Below are 6,963 nucleotides of genomic sequence, written 5' to 3' on the forward strand. Positions count from 1 at the left end.
CAAATGTTATGAGCACAGACACTGACTGCCCTTGTTCTTGACTATTCTTTTTCAAGTGTAATTGTATAGTGAACAACTATGGAAGATTGCAGCATCTCCCTCTGGGGCAACAGGCAGGCATATTTGCTGTCTAGTATAAAAAATGCAGGTTCCCTAAAAACAGGGCTCCTCTCTTTAACTTTATTTATGGGTGCATATATTATCTGGCTGTCTTCATGTTGGCCTGTAGGAATTCAGGTTCAGGGAATCAGTGTGAAAATGTGGTTGTCTGGCTATTGTTATTACTACTAGTAGGAAGTTGTCCTCTGAAATTTGACCCTGGAGATTTGCATGTTTTGCTAACAACTGTGAAACCTTGGCAGGCTAACATGTCAGCCTGCAAGTAGAATAGAATCTTGCCCCCTCACAGTTCTGGACAGTAAACAGAAAACCTGCTCCTAAAAATATTTCTAGAAAGTAATAACAAGCAGATGCCAGAAGAAGAAGATTGGAAGAGGGTAAGTTTAAAATCTTTTCATATGGTTGCTTAGATTCAGAGTGTGATTCTGGACTTATTTCAGTGTACCTGTTCTAAAACTTAACATGAAAGTGATATATTATTTAACATGCTATTATTTGTATTTCAGACTTCTTTTTGTTTACTATTTTAAAGCCAAATTCCTTTGTTTCTAAATGTTCCTTTAATATGTTTCATTTTATCAAATTTTTGATGGTATCAATCTGCAAAAGACTCTATAGTTCATGTCCAGTAGAAAAGACAATAAAAATTCAGATTTGTTATCAAAATCAGATGTGAATCAATATTATAGTTTAAAAAACTGAACCAATTAAACTCCTTGTTTGAAAATATTATCATTATTTTATATTTCTTAATTTAGATCAATTTCAATGTATTTGTATTCATTACTTTCTTCTCAGCTGTTTTAAAAAACAAATTGATTTATTTATAGTAATGCATCATTATATGTTCAATTTTCGACAGAAATATCCTGGTAAATTGATATATAATAGAATATATTTGGCCTATAAAGCACTTACCATAAATATTAAAATTTGCATAAAACTAACATTAACATAAAATAAAATTAAATAATCTGATCATCGGGAATTTCAGACAGTGTAGCAACAAATGTATTTTCTCTGTTTTGATTATTAACCTGTGGTGTTAGTTAATTTGTGGTGGGCTGTCTTTATGTACTCTGCAGATAAATTTAAGTTAGTTGTCTAGGGAAAATTTGACCCTTTCCAGAGAAAAAGCTTGTTACATTATAAGTTCCAGATTTAAATAGTCAATACCAAGATCAGCAGGTTGTTTCAACCCACAATTATCTCTCTTTATGCTGACATTTGAAATCTCACTGTACTTACTTGGAACATTTAATCATCTCCCTAACCCTAGACTCTGCAGTATTTCTGTGGAATGTTCTATGTTGCAAACTACATAACATAAAATGTTAGTGAGTGTGAGAAAGTGTGAATATCACTTTCATAGATTTCTTCACAGTCTTTCTTTGGTGCCTGCTACTAAACCCACTTAATCAGCACCCTGATAAATGGTGCATCCACTTAATTGGAATAATTGCCAAGGAGAAGAATCAGTGTAGTTCATTTCAATGACTCTGAACAATGGATAAATTGCACACAGAGTCCATTTAAATAGCACCCCTGATGTTGTCTATAGGCCTAAAACAGGTGTGAATTGGTATTTGCCAGCACGAACTTCCCACTGTGTAACCTTTTTTTGGTATCATGCTGCTTTCCTGTTCTACTATAGCTGCTAAATTAGGTTATCTTACTTCGGATGAGAAAGTTAAACTCCTTGAAGCTCTAATTCCTCAGTAACATCATCATGTGAGCAATACACCAAAAATAAAAGCAAGAAGTCAGTATTTTGAGAAAAAGTAATTGAGTAATTAGATCCTGAAAGAAACATGACACACAATCAACATCTTTTTTTTTTCTTTTAAAGCTCAAAGCACTACATACCAGAATAATTCTCAAGCTTCTATTAAGAACAGAACACCAGGGCACTTACATTTCAATATATAGTGTAAATTTTTCTAGAAGCTTGGTAGAGTTTTTCAGAAGAGGAGCTAGGTGGCAAAATATCTCTTTCTAATTTCTGGTTTGCATGTTGTGTATATGGGTATGACCTTCGATAATCAAGAGGAGTGATTAATTAACACATTTATTTTTTTCAGAATCTGTGCTAATTAAGCACATTCTACTACATTTTTTCCAATTTCTTTTAAAACTAAGTCCATATGTAATGTGTCTCTGTCTTCCTACATGTTTGTTTGTTTATCTTGTGAAAATGTTTGCTGAAATCTGTTCCTGAAAGAGGTTGAGACTGGAGAGCTAAAAGTAGGAGGGAGGAGAATTGGGGTTTGTTTCCCCCAGAGTCACTGCTGTACTTTCTTACTGTAAACTTTGGCACCCTTCAATGTGATGGACTTTGTGAAACTATCAAAAGGAAAGGTAGGTGGTGGTGGTTTAGTCGCTAAGTCGTGTCCAACTCTTGCAAGCCCGTGGACCGTAGTCCGCCAGACTCCTCTGTCCATGGGATTTTCCAGGCAAGAATACTGGAGTGGATTGCCATTTCCTTCTCCAGGGGATCTTCCCAACCCAGGAATCGAACCCGGGTCTCTTGCATTGCAGGCGGATTCCTTACCAACTGAACTATGAGGGAAGGAAAGGTAGGTGGCATGCTAAACATCATCACACACAAAGTCGTCATTTTATGGGTGAGGAATTTTAAATCCTATACAGACTTCAGTTTGTTTCAAGTTCTTTCACCTGGTTAGTGGTGGAGTGACCCTTCTTGGGTCCTTTCCCAAGAAGTTTTGTGTTCTACTCTCCTCTATAAGGTTTCCCAGGTGGTGTTAGTGGTAAAGAATCTGCCTGCCAATGCAGGAGATTTAAAAGACTCGGGTTCGATCCTTGAGTTGGGAAGATCCACTGGAGGAGGCCATGGCAATCCACTCCAGCATTCTTGTCTGGAGAATCCTATGGACAGAGGAGCCTGGCGGGCTACAGTCCATAGTAGAGTCAGACATGACTGAAGAGAACTTAGCATGCATGCACTCCCCCATATGACAGGAGCTATTTTCTCAAACATTAAGTAGATAATGGACATTGAAGAATGGAAACTGTTAATGTATTTATTGATCCTAGATGTAGGGTTTCTACATGATTCTGCATTTTAAGCACTTACTCATGCAATCATTTTCTCATCCATTCATGCATTCTCTCAGCAAAATGTATGAGTTCTTGCTATCTTTCAGGCACAGTGATGGGCCTCAAAGATTCTGAAACTGTATCTGACCTCTGTACCCTGGCACCACCAAATTAAAACTCATAGAAAGAGTTTTGGGTGACGTAGAAAAGGATAGCTTTATTGCTTTGCTAGGCAAAGGGGGCCACAGCAGGCTAACACACTCAAAACTGTGTGTCCCCCTGGAGGGGGTAGTGAGGAGTTTTATAGTAATGGTTTGAAGAGATCATGATCAGCTCATGGACAGTCTTTTGATTGGTTGGTGGTAAAGTAAGTGGGAGTCAGCATGATCAACCTTCAGCTTTCAACCAGTCTGAAGTCTACAAACTTTGGGGCAGCATACTGTTAATTTCTTCCACCCTGCAGTGTTTTCAGTTTCTGCAAAACAGCTTAAAGATATTGCCATGCATATCCCTTGATGGGGAACCAGGTCTGTGCCCCAAGGCTGCACCATTGTTTCTCTTAACTGCTCCTCTCGTGTTTCCCCATCCCCCGCCTTTCCTAATTAGCAACAGTTTGGACCTTCTTGTTGGAACTCAGGGAAGGCCTTGGAGGCTGAATGAATTTCCTGTACATTAAATCTGCTACATATGAACCTTCAAGTTGTGAACTTTCAAAGATGTGAATGTGCGTTCACATGTCCAATCATGTAAGTTAATTCATGTGTCTGGTGTACAATGCCACATGTATGCATTCTCTACAAATGGTTGTGCTTTTTGTGTTTTATAGTCCTGTATAGAGTACAGTAACTTTATTTCAAGCCCACGATGTCTGGAAGCAAGTTAAAAGCAACAGTGATGTAGCTGGTATGGCTGAAAAACCAAAGAGATTCACAATGCAGGAAATAGCAAGGGGATTTTCTTTACTTGAGGAGTCACTGTTATATTTTGAGGCATAGGACCCAAACACAGAATGGTACACAAAGGTTGCAGCAGCCGTTCAGAATGCAGTCTAGTGCTACCATGTCATCTATGATGAGAAAAAAGAGCTACTACTATCCAGAGATATCACTAGACATTTTCTCAAGAGGGAGGGTAGAATTGAATCCAGCAAGGAACAGAATCTGTGCCATCAACGTCAGCCATGAGTGAAATTGCAGCTTGCCCTCAGTCTCCTATTACTGATGATTCTTCGTCTCTACCATCTCCCACCTCCTCTCCCTCCTCCAGTCAGTAACTCTTCTTGCCTGTTCACTCGATGCCAGCCCCCGTATGCCAGCTGTTGTACTGTACAACTGTACTTTTCAAGATACTATAAGATTAAAAATGTTTTCTTTATTTTTTGTGTTTTTTTTTATGTATTACTTGTATGAAATTTACTATAAAGCTATCACAGTAAGGTACTGTATAGCTAATATAATTAGTTAAGTACTTATGCTAATTTTGTTGGACTTTACAAAAAAATTGGTTTTACAAAGGCGCTCTCAGGGTGGGAGGGAAGCCCTCATAGCTTAGTGGGTAAAGAATCTGCCTACAATCCAGGAGACCTGGATTCGATCCCTGGAAGATCTGCTAGAGAAAGAAATGGCAACCCATTCCAGTATTCTTGCCTGGAGATTCCCATGGACAGAGGAACCTGGTGGGCTACAGTCCATGGGGTTGCAAGAATCAGACACTGACTTGGTGACTAAACCACAACCTCAGAAGGGAACTCATTCATATGTAAGGGACTGACTGTAGTCAAGAAGTAGGGGACACAGAAAAGCTTCTGTGTCCAGGAGTCCCACAGGGTCCTGCTTGGTATATATTTTGCAAATTTCTATGTCCCAGTCTTAAGGGATTTTACAGCCAGGTGATTGGTCCTCATATGTGAGGGATGATACATTTAATTACCACTCTTTAGGACTCTGCTGGGATTCCCTGGTGAAAAAGAATCTGCCTGCAATGCAGAAGACCTGAATTGGATCCCTGGGTCCAGGAGATCCCCTGGAGAAGGGAATGGCAACCCACTCCAGTTTTCTTGCCTGGGACATCGCATGGACAGAGGAGCCTGATGGAGCCGCAAAGAGTTGGATGTGACTGAGCAACTAACACTTCACTTCACTTCAGGACTCTATTACTTAACAGGCTTTGTGTAACATCTCATTTAATCTTCACTGAAATCTTAGGAAAATGTATTATTGACACCATTATGTAGATGAGAAAAACAATATTCAAATGTGCTAAAACAGTAAGTGACAAAGGCCAGGTTTCAGATCTGTCTGACCTCATAGTCCAAATGTTCTTTTCCCATCCCATCCCAGCTCCCACATGAGCTATTAGAAAGGGTCCTGAAATTAAATCAGTATCCACTTCATATCTTTGCTAATTGTAGGAAATTAGGGTTGTTGCAAATGCATGGATTCCTCCTGTGAAAAGCAAACCTTTCTCATTCAGGAGTGGAATGGCTTCCCTTAACTGTACAGCCATGGTTGAACTCAGGGCACAGAGCTGAAAGAAAAGGAACTGAGACATTCCCTTCCATTCTAGCCAATAAAGTAAACTCACATACGCTCTCCTTTCAACACTTTGCAGTTTTGTGTTTGTTTTTTTTTTTTGGTTGTGCTGGGTCTTCGCTGCTGCGTGTGAACTTTCTGTAGTTACAGTACACGGGCTTCTGATTGCGGTGGCCTCTCTTGTGGAGGCCTAGAGCCCTCAGGCTCTAGGAGCACAGGCTTCAGTAGCTGTGATGCACAGGCTTAGTTGCTTCGCGGCATGTGGAATCTTCCTGGACCAGGGATCAAACCCATGTCCCCTTGCATTGGCAGGCAGATTCTTATCCACTGTACCAGTGGAGTCCTCTGGTTTTTAATAAGATAAAAAGACACCCTTGAAAATAGAGATTTGATGTCACATTTGCTGAGCATTTCCTTTGAATGTCATCGTCAGTACTTGAAGGAGTGGAACCTGAAATTAACCACGTAACATCCCTGCTATTGCCAAGGAGAAATTGTGTGCAGCTGAATAACAAAAGCAACACTGCAAGAGAAACGGACTAATCAAAGGGCAGCGTGCAGACCTGAGCAGAAACAGAGGTCCCCATTACATGTACGAGACCCAGTTACACATGTATGACCATCAGGCAATAAGGGCAGCAAATCACAGTCTCGTAAATCACTTCATTTCACTAAGAACAGGAGCAGAATGTGATCTGGGATGGCCTCGGCCTGCAGCGGCTTGAAGCAGGGCTTCAGTTCCCTGGCTTTGGCAAGAGACTGAGGTTGGGTCTAGGCAGTGAGGACACTGATCCCTGACCACTTGACTAGTGGTCAGCGACAGAGCCCTGGCTTTTCCACTTTGCAGAAAATTCCTACAAAAATGGAAGGTAGTGAAGCAAGTAAAGTATTTATTGCATGCATGCTAAGTTGCTTCAGTCATGCCGACTCTTTCCAACCCTATGGACTGTAGCCCACCAGGCTCCTCTGTCCCTGGGATTCTCCAGGCAAGAATACTGGAGTGGGTTGCCATGCCATCCTGCAGGGAATCTTCTCAACCCAGGGATCGAATTGTGTCTCCTACATCTCCTACACTGGCAGGCGAGTTCTTACCACTAGTGCCACCTGGGAAGCCCAAGTGTTTATTAGGAGGAAAAAAAAGAGTACAGTACCTGTGGATAGACACACAGGTAAGCTCGGAGACAGAGTCATGTCCTTGTGGTAGTCTTGATCACTTTTATTGGGGCATTTCTTCCAGATTTCCTTTGCTTTGCCT

This window comes from Giraffa tippelskirchi, chromosome 4 (genome assembly GCF_054371585.1).
Source record: "Giraffa tippelskirchi isolate mGirTip1 chromosome 4, T2T-mGirTip1v1.2.pri, whole genome shotgun sequence".
Taxonomy (NCBI): Eukaryota; Metazoa; Chordata; class Mammalia; order Artiodactyla; family Giraffidae; genus Giraffa; species Giraffa tippelskirchi.